The sequence below is a fragment of the Typopeltis vanoorti genome, chromosome 20, assembly GCF_054136105.1.
Source record: "Typopeltis vanoorti isolate ZY-2024b chromosome 20, IOZ_Tvanoo_1.0, whole genome shotgun sequence".
Classification (NCBI taxonomy): domain Eukaryota; kingdom Metazoa; phylum Arthropoda; class Arachnida; order Uropygi; family Thelyphonidae; genus Typopeltis; species Typopeltis vanoorti.
In genome coordinates, this window is record NC_143568.1 from 9426403 (window position 1) to 9441385 (window position 14983).

Below are 14983 nucleotides of genomic sequence, written 5' to 3' on the forward strand. Positions count from 1 at the left end.
GTAGTTTAACCATACACACACGTTTGCATTAAAAAGCATAAAGTTTAGTTCTGTTAAATTTTGCTTTACACTTGACTTCATATCAAACACCTTCCTCTGCATCACTGCATTTAATCTACTGGCTTATATGCTGAGTTTAAGCTATCTATTACTCTGTATAAGGTTTCGTTTAAGCCTTTTTGTGCTTTAAAAAACTTTCCTAAGTTCGATTCCAGTAAGCATCTAAGGGAACGTTTTCTGTGCCTCTCAGTCAATTCCTGAACTAGCGAACCAGACTTACAAGTTCTAACACTACTCCACAACACAATAATTTTAAATTTAAAATTGCGAAAATGAGATGTTGTTAACATGGTCTTCTTCTCTTTTACTTATGGGTGCAGGCTAGACTGCCCTCTGACTTCCAGCGACGAAATGGTGTAATCTAACTGCGATCCTATTTCTGAAAACTTAAAAGAAAGTGACTACTGCCTACTCCTTTGTTGTATAAAAAGTCATGTAGGAATTAATATATATATATATATAACTTTTTTTTTTCTTAGATATATGCCTTTCATATCTAGACTACTTGAATAACGCCTTGTTATAATTCCTTGATTTCTCAGCCATTCGTCTTATGGGAAAAAAATTGATGCTAACAAACCGATTTGACTTAATTTAGTGACATGAGTTTTGTACACTGTTAGTCTTTATCAGATGTTATTTTACACGGATCAAGCACTGAAATACGGATGTAATTGCCACATGGTCGATTGCTCAGGTACACTGTTGGCACACTCTCCCTCGATGAGTCTTTGGACTCTCTGGAGGCATCAAATAATAATGATAATATTTTATTTTGGTGGTCTCTCATTTCGGGAATAAAAGGCTTTAGCTGATTTATTCTTTTTTTTTTTTTTTTAAAAATCATATAACGGCTTTTATTCCCTTATGTGGAGTAAAAAAGGCCATTTTAGCAGTTTCTGAATTCTGGAGACAGTGACAATTCAATCTCTGCCGGTAGCTAATTAGAGATAGCTGGCCCAAAGCTATCACTAGTTATGACTGCTTCATATAAAGAAACAACGGACAAGTTCGCCATCTCGTGGTCACTGTCACAATATATTATTGTTTGAAATAGCTCGAGTTCTATGGTCGATTTTTCCAATTTATGGAATGAAAAACCCGAGTTTCTGTGTGAAGAAACCCACCTGCCTGTACCAGAAATCGACCAATTCGGGAACCGCTCGAAGAAAGACTTCGAAAAAGTTCCTCTACTCGGCCACTAGACTCGAACTTAAATCTAGTCTTCAGCTTGTAATGATCTTCAGGTAAACTAGTGCAGAGATTGCAAACACTTTCCACTGAACTACATTGGTATTCTGATTTATAATTTTATTTTTGCTTTTTTTAGTGTAGAAAAATAAACTTATGGCTCACTTTTAGACTACAAACAAAACGACCAAAATCTCTTTATGCTTAATTCTGAAAACTGGTGGGTAGCAGGCCTCTTTTTATTTTTTTATTAAGATGGCTGAGTTAACTTCTAATAACTTTAGTTATTAGAAGTTAACTCAGCCTTTAGTTTTACTGTAAAAAAAGTAACTCTGGTGGGCAACTGCTCCCATCTCGAATTACTAACTGATATTTTTTGAGTTGTGGGTTTTTTAAAAAAAAAAAACATTTTCCTGGAGGGTGGTAAAAAAATTTTTTTTTTCAAAAGCGTTTTAGTACTATCTAACTTTCGGAGACTAGTGGGCAGTTCATTCTCCACTGTTAGCCGATCAGAGCCAATACACGCATGTTTATTTTATTTATTTATTTATTTTTCAATTACGGTCTCCAGCAGTATGTCGCAGAACACCCCGAGGAAACCCAATAAGAAATCCTGAATTCTCAACCATTGCCACAACTTCTCTCTACAGGACTGGCTGTGAAGCCCATAGCGTTTGCAAAATCGCCCATCACTATCAACGGCTTGAAGAATGGAAACTCTCTCTCCAAAGAGTTAATATTTGTGTCGAGACTATTGCTACTGGATTATTATAATAGCAAATGTACAGTCAGACGCAGTGAAGGCCCTCAGAAAAGTACGAACGAAAACAATTTGGCAGTCATGTCGTTGGTAACCCTGACGTGAAACTCTCACTAAGGAAGAGGTATTAGCATTTTTATTTCACCCCGTCAACATTTCTTTCCACTTTATTGTTTAAATCAGTGCTTCCCAAACTTATGGATGTAAGTTTAAATTTCAAAAGTTCAAATAAATTGGAAAAATTAAAATATTTCACGGCCCCCATCGAAAAAAAAAAATCGTAATACAGACATGTTATTATAATATTTATTGTATTTATATTTAATACAAAACATGCACAGTGAATCAGGGGCGCAGTCAGGATTTAATCTTGGAGGGGGCCGAACGCTCAGGATTTTACCTTTGGGGGGGTGGGGGCCGAGTTGAGTAGACGTTTTGCGAATACACACTACACATCGCATACGACCTATAACTGAGCATCTGCAGTGATCGCTAATTCATAAGTAGCACACAACATAAATAAAAAAAATGAATTTTAATTAGGAAAAATTTTTGGAAATTTTTCTAGTGTTTTTTTCCTTTTCTTTGGGTGGTGCCCGGGCCCTTGCCCCCTCTGGGTGCGCCACTGCAGTGAATATTGCAAAAATCAAATGCAAATATTGCATTTTTAGCATCTTACATACACATTTCACATGGCACACTTAGGCCTAAAACATTTTAAATACATACATACGTACATCTTCAAGGGTTGTGGGGGGCAACAGCTGCAAGAGGAACTTCCAATGGTCACGATCCTCTGCCACCAAGCTCAGGTGTTCTGGTGGGATTCCCAAACGTGTCTACCCAAGGTTTTGGATATAATCTATCCAGCGAGTCCTTGGCTTTCCACGTGGTCTCCCACCCTCTGGCTTGGCAAAGAGGGCCTGCTGAGGGAGCCTCTCTTGTGGTATTCTAACCAGGTGTTCGTACCAGCGTAACTGTGATCTCTCAACACGTAGAAGCAGCGGTTGAGTATTGAGGGTTTCCCGAATTGCAGAGATTCTTACTCTGTCAAGTCTTGTCAGTCCCGTAACCCCCTCGAAGGAACCTCATTTCAGCCGCTTGAATTCGTGTCAGCATTCTTTCGGTCATTACCCAACTCTCATGAATTTTAATTTTAATTTTTAACATTTTAAATTTGTTGTCATTATTTCACAGCCCCCTCAACACGACTAAGCGCCGCAGCCCACAGTTTTGGAAACGTTGGTTTCAATGAATCATCAGAAAAGGGCAACAAACAGAAATTTCTTAGCCATCAAAATAATTACTCTTTTATTATTAAACAGATTAATTTTTTCTGTAAAAAAATAAAGAAATAAAATAAAATAATTTTCAAAAAAGGCTAAATTTGTTTAAAACGATTCAAAGTTGTTCAATGGGACTTTCAAATATTCAAAGCAAATATTGAGACATATGCCGGGTAAAGCTCTGATCACTATTCTTAGTATTTTCCATAATGTAAAGCACATCTCACTAAAAGATGTACACTGCAATACATAATGGGTGAGGTCACTACCCAGACCAGTTTCAACCTTTTTGGCAAGCGAATGCATGAGTTTCATTAAATTACGATACAGAATACCTCTAAATACAGTAGTTATAATTTTCACTGAACGCTAAACTAATAAATGTTAGGAATATTATATTATATCGAAACAGTTATAATTTTACAATAAATCAAATTAGTGCCTATGAAGTAGAACTTAAATGTCCCCCCCCCCGACCATATGTATTATTCATTATCCTAGATGCACTGTAAAACATCTTCCTTGAAAGTTAATACATTTTTTATCAATTTCTGCCATTTTTGCAATAGAAGTGCCTCGGAAAATTATCATAAGTTCGTTCTCAGATTTCTTACCTGAATGGAATTTCCCGATCTCTAGCTCAAGTAAATAGGGTTTTCTTTTTGGTAAAAACTAAGATCTTCCAAAGGAACAATACCTAAGAAAACATATCGGTAGCAGTGTTTGTATGTTCTGTGGGAAGAAACCAAGAATACATAAAGAGAAGTGCTAGTTAGGATTAGGAACATCGACGTCCGTGTAGTACACTGTAGACAAATACTATATTGTAATTGTCATAATGATGGAGACAGGCTGCCCTGTTATTACCAAATGCGTGTGTAAAAATATTACAATTGATTCTATTGATGGATGGAAAGACGTTCGAGTACAAAGACATATTTTGTACTTCAAGGCGATCTCTCAAAGGGAAAATATAGACCAATCTAATATTAATAAATTATTATTATTATTGTTATTGGTCTTTCACCAGAAACTTCATTCATCTGGGTTGACAATAACTTAACGCACTATAAACGATATGTTTATAGTGCGTTAATGTTTGTAAGCGAAAACCAATTAGACCACCCAAGGAAAATTAATCCCAAAAAATTACTAATTATATGAAGAGCCAAAGGCTTCAATTCGGCTACATGAACTTATTTAAGTTAAAGTAACTTAAATAAGTTAAATAAGTACTTAACTTAAATAAGTTCATGTCGCCGAATTGAAGCCTTTGGGTCTTCATATAATTAGTAATTTATTAGGACACCTTCTTGGCAATTCCCATAGAAGGGATGTAAGTTCTGTTCGCTACAAACTTGGTATTAACTAGGTCTACCTACTTACTGATGAGACCTCAATAAAGGTTGAAACCGGTCTGGGTAGTGACCTTCTCTCATAATGTAGAACAGTAATACAGCTCCTAGGGGCTAAGTTCACATTATGGGTAAATACCAAGAATAGTGATCGGATCTTGCTCCACCCTTTCTATGAGTTGCCTCAGTTTGCACTACCAAATGGATCAGGTGTTGCACTGTCCAGGTATTTGCTTACGCTTGCAATCGCCGAACATTATATAGTTTCTATATTCGGCTAAGAAACAATATGAAATGTAATATCCCTTAACTTAAATAATTAATCCCAAAAGCCTTATTTAAAAAAAAATAAAAATAAAAAATTAATTAATTATATCAAATCAAGTGATACTCGTTGTAGTTTGCTGCCTATTTCACTAGATCGTTGGGGGGTGTAGAGATCTTTGAGAAGATTTTTGCCGCTGTAGTTTGTAGGAAGGAGTATATATAACGATGTTTGTATCTCTATGTAGTTGGACGTTTCTTACAAACCAACCATGGTGCGTCTAAGATCATGCGCAAACACTTATTTTGTACTCTGTAGCTTGAGGATGTTGGTGTTGGATGTGTGGCTCCAGGCTGGAGATGCGTATGCCACTGTGGGACGGATCGATAAATTCTCATTAATTTAAACCATCTTTCATAGAGATGAAGGGATAATAATCCATGGGATTGAGGTCCATCAAGCCACAGAAGTTATCAGTTATCATCGTTGACATGCCAGCAAAATTCTCAGATGTGCCACCTCTGGCATGGGTGCCATAGGTCCGCCATCTAAGGTTTACTGTATAAAGTGTTTATTGTCAGGAATGCGCATTTAAAATCATAAGTGTGTTAATCTCAATCTGAGCAGTTTATTTTCTGCTGAGTTGCATACATATGAGAATTATACAAATGATATCCAAGAGATTTCAAGTGGTGACGACCTCCGGCCACTTAAAGAACATGTACGAAATGTTATTTCTGAAGATAGTGATGACGATTAAAATATGCGCTTTATTTTATTGTGTCTAAAATATTTATGCATTATGTGCAATGAAATTTATGTACAATTTGTAATTTTTATAATTTTATACTACGTATTTGTCTCATAGTTTATGTTTTCTTAACTAAAATCCGAGAATTATAACAAATTGAGATTTATTTGAAAATGCAACATGTTTCGTCGGTATTGACTTCATCACGTTAAGAACATAGAAAGCTATTAAAAGACACTGAAAAAGAAAAAAACATTGAGACACTCAAGCTATACAATTATAAAGCTATAATATTCGACTGTAAATTACATTTATTATGAACTTGAGCTATAGTCCGTGTTAAAGTTCTATTGTTATACACTTGTGCATGTTTGGAACCACGCGATCTCCAGTATCTGATAGTAGAGCTGAAAGAGTCAGGCAAATTATAGCTGAGATTATTGTTCATATGAAGAGGGTCCAAGGTGATTTCTTTTGACTCGATAATGCGGCGTTCTACCTCGTCGTGGCAAATGTGTAGGTTTGAAGTTGTCCAATTTACTTCATGTTGGCGGCTTTCGTTATTCGTGTTTATTGAAAACAGGACATGGCCTGATAGGGCAGTAGCTCTGGTTTGACTTTTGTAAGCAATGTTAATAGTAGTCATCATATATATATATATAAATATATATATATATATATATATATATATATATATATATATATATATATATGCGTGTGTGTGTGTGTGTGTGTGTGTGTGTGTGTGTGTGTGTGTGTGTGTGTGTGTGTGTGTGTGTGTGAGTAGAAAGTATTTTATCTTGGGTATAATAAATGTTAAAGATGCCAAGCTATTTTTAAACAACCTGGTTTTACTCCATTTCCCAAGTAAGCAAACAAGTCAAGTTTGCGCCTACAAGTGTTGCAAGTCTAGCTGACCCTGCACGTAGTGCAAGACCAAGGCAACTCATGGTAAAAGTAGAATAAGCTGTGATCACTGATCTTAATATTTACCCTTAATGCAAAGCACATCTCCTGGAGGAGATGTTTGATGCTTTGTATTAAAGGCAAGGGGCCACTACCCAGACTTGCCTTTAATACAAAGCATCATACATCTCCTCCAGGAGATGTGCTTTGTATTAAGGGTAAATATTAAGATCAGTGATTAGAGCTTATTCTACTTTTAACATGAGTTGCCTTTGTTTTGCACTACGTGCAGGGCTAGCTAGACTTGCAACACTTGTAGGCGCAAACTTGACTTGTTTGTCTGTTTGCTTACTTGGGAAATGAAGTAAAACCCCGTTTAAAATAGCTTGGTATCTTTAACACACACACACACACACATATATATATAAACTTTTTCGGCAGTAGATGGCATTGTATGTAGATGGAGGATTAAATTACAGTGATTATGGGTTGTATGGAATGGAGCCTTCCCGTGAGTCTTCGGCAATGTCATTTCATGAGTCTTTGACTCCATGGGATCTTGGGGTGGTAATAATAATAATAATAATAATAATAATAATACTGTATTAAAACTGAAAATCAGTATAACTGAACATTTACCGCCGACAGGGTGTAGCATATAGGCAGCCTGCCTCACGGTGCCACTTAATTAAAGGCGCTCGTTCAGCCATATTGCGGTAAGCGCCGTATTAGGGCAACAGGATATTTTACGCCTGATGTTGATGCAATAGATTTATTTGAAGAATTAAAAATTCTCTCAAAAATAACATGAGAAAAGTGGTCCTCGCCAAATTTTATCATATATCATATATATTTGTAGAAATTTATCCCAATGTAGTCACCGCCCTAAGGATATTGTTAACAATTCCTGTTAGCATAGCAAGTGCGAAAAGAAGTTTTTCCAAGCTTAAACTCATTAAAAATTATTTGCGAACAGCAGTGACCCAAGAAAGATTGATTGGTCTAGCGACTATATCGATAGAGACGGGCACAGCTTATAATTTAAATTTAGAAGAGCTTATAAATTGTGCGATATCCCCGTAGAGCAAACATTTAATTATTTAATTAACATTATTATGTAATTGTTTTGCATTAATATTTCTCTTGTAATAAAAGCAAAATAGTAATTGGAGATTTCTTATATTTTTTGTCTTATAATCCATCAGGGGCAATATTCAATTGTTTGCCTCAGGGTGCGATCTAGCGACGATCCTGTGAACATATATAAGTTTTATCGAAATGCCCATACATTACATGCATTGTACAGGTTATGTAAGAATATAGATAGAATGTGAGTTCAGTGTCGAAGCTAGACATATTTGCAGTTAGCTGCAATATGTAATACATTAAATTAACAATTAACTTTGTGTGTGTATGTTGTTTTTCCTCTGTAAGTAGTCTGACTTAAAAGTAAATAGACAGTACAAATTTTCTTTGGAAATCACAAATACCAAATTTGAAAAATCCCTCCAGCTAGAGCTGAGGAATAATCTGTATGGACAGACAAAGCATATAGTCATGCATTTTGCTAAATCCAGCTAAAAAGAAGTAAGAAAAAAATTAAATAATGAAGCTGATTTAATGGCATGATAAATTTTGCTGTTCTGTGATAACTTTTGCTGTAATGCAGTATTTCTCTTATTGTATTGATAATATTTTTCTTTATGATAACTGCCACTGAGTAAAGTTGTAAACTTTTAGCACTGAATTAGTAGCATGGTTGAGCTAAGGATTAGATAATCCGAAAACCCTACAATGGAGACCAAATGTGGTACTTTTCAATCCAGTTTGGGCCAACAGTAAGCTTTTCACTGTCTGGTCTTACATGGCATAAAAAGCATCCCCTACTTAAAAAGATTCACAAATAGCCATGTTGTGGTGGGGTCAAACCTAAATCCTGTTACTTGGAGAGAGGAGACATCAGCTACTCAGCCAGAAGTTGGCCCAATAAAATTTCAACATAGCTGCAATATAATTTAATCACATCAGTTCTCATGATAGCAAACACCATTATAACAAACTTGCTCACTATAACATGTTGCAGGCTGTTTCATAAGTCATATGTACACACTTAAACCTAGAAGGTATCCAGAAATCCTAGAATATAGTAATTTGCAATGATAAAGTCTGATCTAACAGTATTGCTATCACAAACTTTTAAATTACAGTTGAAATGTTGGAGGCTCAAATAATTTTACAGTGCCATAGTGTAGTGATCCAGTTTATTTTTATTTAATTGTTATTATTATCATCATCCATCGAGTCAAGAAACTCATTTTGCGAAGTCCCCTCGTCACGCACATAGCTCATCATCATCATCATGTAGCTTCCTCAGTGAGAGGGTGGAGCACCATGTCCTTCCAGTTCTCTCGGTTGGTGGCTTTCCTTTTTGTTTCTGCATAGCCATGTGATCCTGTCCATGATCTTATATCTTCAAGCGTCCTTCGTTTTTTGCCTCTTGATCCTTTTCTCATTTTTCCTTCTAAAACTGTTAGTATCCTCTGTCTTACTGAACCTCTCAGTACATGTCCCACCAATCTCATCTTTCTCTGGATCATTTCCTGTAATAAAGATTTCTGTGTTCTCCTTCTCAGTAGGACATCTGTATTTGTCACGTGTTCTGTCCATGAGATTTTCAGAGCTCTCCTATAGCACCACATTTCAAAGGCCATTATCTGTTGTCTTATTCTCTTCTTGAATATCCAGGTCTTATTTCCATATGTAAAAACTGGCCATACTAATGTTTTTATTATTCTTTTCTTTGTCTTGATACCCACAGAACATCTGAGGAGATCTTTATTTTTCCAGAAGGCATCTTTAGCTATGGCTGTTCTTATTTTTATTTCTTTATCTTGCTTTCCATCTGCAATAAAGTAGGTGCCTAAATATTTGTATTCTGGTGTATGTTCAAATTTCATATTGCTTATGAATATTTCTGCCTCAGATTTGCTTTCTTTTGAGATTTTCATAAGTTTGGTCTTTTTTGCATTTATATCTAATCGAAACACTTTACCTTCTTCAATTAGTAGCTACAATAATTTGATTAATTTGTTTCTGTTTTCTGCTATTAGAATGGTATCATTAGATTGTTGTATTTTATATGATTGATACTAATTCCTATTTTTTTTTTCAATCTTTCTCATCACTGTCTCACTAGATATTAAATAGATTTGGTGAAAGGATACAATCTTGTCTAACTCCTCTTTTTATTTTCACTACAGAAGCCTCAGAGTTAAACAGCTGCATTTTCTATTTGGTGTAAATCATTTTTATAATCTTAAGTACCTTATCTTCTATGTCTAATTTATCTAATGTATTGAGCATTTTATGTTTTACCCAATCAAAGGCCCCTTCTGAAAGTCTATGAAGCATATGTAAATACTCCTATTTCTTTCAAGTGATCTTTCTATTAGTATTTTTAGTTCCAGGATATCATTAATGGTTCCCATTCCTCCTCTGAAGCCTTTCTGTTGTTCACTCAATTCACCGATTAAGACTCTTTAAATTTCTTTGTTAACAATAGTTAAAATAATTTTAGATGCATGGGTATTAGGCTCACAGTTCTATAATCCTTGCAATTTTGTGCATTATTTTTCTTTGGAATTGGTATGCAGATAGGTATTGTAAAAACTAACAGGTAATTCTATTGTTTTATAGATGTCCTGAATGGATTCCACTAAATAGTTATTATTGCCAGTCAAAACTTTCAGCAGCTCAGCCAGGATATTATCACACCTAGCGATTTATTATTAGGAAGATTCTTAATTATGTGTTCTATCTCCTTTTTTATCGGTAGAGTGGTATCCGTTGTTATGTTTATCTTAAGGTGTCATGAATCATTTACCATATTACCATTATCACCATCATCATCATAGCGATCTGATAAGTACCCCACCAATCTTCCATTTATCTTTTCCTTATCAATGATTATGTTTCCATCTTTGTCCTTGATTTAGACTGTGTACATTTTGCTTTTAGATTAAGTTCTTTCATTTTCAGGAATGCTTCTCTGGTTTTGTTCCTATTTTGTAATTCTATCTCGGTGCACTGCCTATTTATCCAGTTTTCTTTCAATCTCCTGTATAACTGTTTGATTCTTTTACCCAATGTTTTATATCTTAATCTTTCTTATTGATGTGGTTTTTAGCAGATGTTATGATAGCTGCTTGTAGTCTATTCCACTGAGAGGGTTCATTTTCATTTTGCAATTGTGCTAACAGCAGTTCTGAAACATTTTCATTAAATTTTGTACCATTTGCAGATCCCATTTTAGGGGTTGACTTCTTTTAATTTTTATTGTTTTCATCGAAATTTCAGGCAAATATTCATTTTTATTAAGACCAGTCTATGATCAAATCCAGCACATGGCATCACCTTTGAGTTCTGTATTCCATTGAAGTAATGTTTACTGACCACAGTAGTCTATTTGATTTTTGTATCTTCCATCCGGACTTTTCCATGTGTATCTTGCTGTTGGTTTTTGCTCAAAATAAGTGTTAGTTATGATGAGACTATGCTTGCTACAGAAATCAATCAGTTTTTGTCCTCTCTCATTTTGAATTCCAAGTCCAAATGGACTCACGTGTGAAGATGTTCTCTCTGATCGAACTTTTGCGTTCCAGTCACCCATAGTACAGATAACTCGACTTTCTTGCCTCCAACTTCCTTTATACACCATTCTATTTCATCAATCATGTTATCTATTTCTGCTTCCTCATTCTGTTCTGTAGGAGCATATATTTGATTGATCAGCATATCTCTGGGTTTAGACTTCACTAGAATTGCCATCTGATTGATGACATGGGTAATGTTTTTATTAGTTTTCTTCTCTACAATGAACGCTACACCTCTCTTTGATATTTCACCACCTGACGTATATACTTTATATATCTTGCCATTTGGAAGTTTCGATTCAAATTCTGATGATCCTTTCCAAAAGATTTCACTCATTCCTAATATTCAATCTCTCCATCTCTCTCTCATCACATTAGCCAATTTCCTACATTTATTCGATCTTACATTCCAAGTAGCAATATTGAAGCAATTTCTGCATTGAGTTTCTTTATAGCAGTCACAGACTGATGATACCCCAGGGCTGCTACATCACTCTGACACTACCTGGGCTTTATTTCTTTTCTGTTTAAACATGATGCTTTACATAGCAGCATTTTTTATGGAATGGGCTGCCAGAACCATCCAATCCCCAATATGAATGGAAGCCACAGTTGTCATTGGTTAGCAGGTCCCATCGACCTAGCTGGGAGGCCTACAAAGTAGTACCACCGATATTGCATTGAAATATATGATGGATACGAAGCGTATGATGATGCTTATTTGATCCATAATGGCCGGTAAGGTGGTTAAACACACTTTGCAACATTGACCTGTTAGACCTACTCACTTGCCCATTCACAAAGTCCATTCAAGTCCTCTTGTAATGCTACATCTGCTCTAGTCCTTATGGTTCTTTCCATCTTTGTTTCATCTCAAAACAATTGCATATCACCATTCAAAGCTGGCCCAGTATCATTAACATGCAAATTAAATAGCAACAGCTCTAAAACAGGCAATCGTGGCACACCTTGGTTGACTTTTCTCGAATAGGATATCACTTCTCCATAAACAACTTGCTGATACCTATCCATCAAACAGCTAGTCTCCAATTCAGTATGCTAATCTGCTATCCAATGGCAGTCTATTAAAGGCTTTTGAAAAATCTACTCTCCTTCTTACCTCACTGTTTATCTTTTACTCTCCTCAACAGCCTCCTGATATCCATTTTCACATCTTGTTCCCAACCAAATCATTCATTCCTACTATGACTACCAGTTCTTTTGCTCACTTACTCTTCATATCCAACACCTTAAACCACTCTGTTCATTCTATCCCAGAAAACAAACTTTATGCACCTTTACAGTGCCAATCTTGAATCATTCCGTACATCTTACCACATCTGTCTTTACATACATTCTTACCACATCTGTCTTTATATACATTCTTCCTCACTGCTTCTATGCATATGTACAGTTCTAATTTCACTTTGTACATTTCATCTCTTGCATTATATTTCCCTTGAATCACTTTTTCACTGCCATTCACACTTGCTACTCTGCTATCAGTTACACTTCTTTCTTACTGTCATTCATGCTTGGTATTTTGCCATCAGTTTCACTTTCTTTCTTACCATTAATCTTGTACTTCTTGTGGCATTTCATCAGTTTTAATTTTAAACCATTCCCACTATTAACTAATTATTTCCCTTGTCAAATGCATTTATTACCTTGTTATAGTAAGTAGATTGCTAAAATAGGATATTGCTCTAGCAAAGCTATGCTCTCAATCAACGAGAATGCTGCTATTGTCAACCCAGTTCTGAATCTTGGTCTTCAGTAATCTCTCCAGCACTTTAACCACAAAACCAGACACACAGATTGGCTGTAATTTGAAGCCTTAGGCTTAATACTTCCCTTATGAAGTGGAGAAATCTTGCACTCGTTAACTCCTCTGTCCTATCCACTACACGCAAGTTCTACATGATATCACAATCACAAGGATGAAATAGCTTTATTTATAAATTACTCATTTAATAACTCAACTATATCCTCTGCAGTGGTTATCATTGTTCCATTTTTACCAACCACTATCATCCTTCCATGATAATTTTTTATTCCACTGGACATGAGAGAACTCCCTTCGATTTTGTTTGGCTTATTACCCCTACTCATAGTGCACTTTTGCTACTCTTACCAAGTGAGTCATTTTTCTCACCTGCTCTTTGTACTCTTCATGCATCTGATTATTTTCACTCATCATGTGCTGCCTCCCCTCCATAATACCTTATTTTTTCAGACTGCATGCCTGACCTCTTCATTCATCCTTCATCCTTTTCACATACTTTATTTTATCTGCTGATTCTTGGAATACATTCAGACATTGCCTCTATCAGATAGTTTTTGAGTAATTGGATAGAAAGGAGATTAATGCCCAAGTGGTATTAATCTCCTTTCTATCCAATTCCTGATTCCATGAAATTGCAATGTCTCTCCTGTGCTTATCATAATCACCAGCCATATAGTTCCACGCACACATGCACGCACCTTTCTCACCAAATTCCTAATATGGCTTTCAGCCACTCAGGTGATCATTTCACAGTCACTTTCACCAACTGGAGAATGAATTAATACCCTATTTTTAATAACATCCTCTGATGAGATGATCAGTACATAACAGAGGGCACAAGAAGGTTGTTGCCTCTCAAAAACTCATTCTCTTTGTCTCCGATGCCCTCTCTTCATTCTAGTCTATAAAATAATTACAATCACTCATCATGATAACCCTTTTCTTATTTGCTAGGTTAATTTGCCTATACATCACTGTCGTCTTCATTACCAGGTCTATAGCAATATTCAACTAAAAACATCATACCCCCCCCCATCTCTGTCTCTTTCTCACGCAAAGGTGGTAGGGTTTCCCCTCCAAGAAACTCAGCTTTTTCATCATGCAAAGCAGGGAAACTGGTCATTAGAACACATACAATTAACAGATATAATGCACTGGCCTCATAGCCTGAGTGTCTTCAGCTGTAAATCCAAATAAACCTCTATCTCTATTCCTATCAGGATGTCATCATCATCATCCAATCACATTTCACTTGTACAGACAATTTTTGGGACATATGAACTCAATCAATGCCACAGTTTCATTCCCTTTATTTTGGATATTTCTGGCATTCATAAACAAACCCGATTACTAAATTTTGGTTCTATAGTAAGTCCTGTCTGCAATGCTTCTTAGATGTGACTCCTCCATGTCTCTCCCTGGCTATTCTTCTCTCTTACCATCGATTCAACAACTCTCCTTAAACCTCCAATCTCTCCTAATTTCCAGCGCTTTTCTTGTCTATCCACACATTTGCTTCTGCATCTAGCATCCATTCTTCTCATGCAGTGTCTGTCTCCTAGACTACTCTATATCCCTGCCTGTCTTACATTCCTGCTGTCTCATACATTACTCACCTCTCATTTCACTGCTCTTCCATGTAATCTTTTAACTGCTTATCTTCTATTTAGTGCAGTCATTACTCTCCTTTCTAGCAATAATCTTTCCAGTTGACACACTGACTCTCCTTCTCACTTGCAATCTAAACTTCAGTCTCATGTCATCCCCAAATTTCAAATCTCATCTGCTTCGTGAGATACAGTTCCATATATAGTACACAGCCTTATATCTCTGTGCTCCAAAATGTAATACCTTGCACTTATTAATATTAAAATTACAACTTTCACTTCTTTGTCAAAACTAAAAGTTTATTTAAATCTTCCTGAAGGGAATTAACATCAGCAGTGCTCCTTATAATTCTCCCTAACTGTC

General features: G+C 35.8%; 1 long non-coding RNA gene across 1 annotated transcript in view; it reads left to right on the forward strand.

The window, feature by feature from the left end:
* Positions 1 to 7684: 7684 nt before the first annotated feature.
* LOC150095220 (uncharacterized) overlaps positions 7685 to 14983 on the forward strand; it is a 92222-nt gene continuing 84923 nt past the window's right edge. The window contains exon 1 of the long non-coding RNA XR_016550051.1: positions 7685 to 8161. This is a non-coding gene — a long non-coding RNA (uncharacterized LOC150095220). The remainder of the gene's footprint in view (positions 8162 to 14983) is intronic.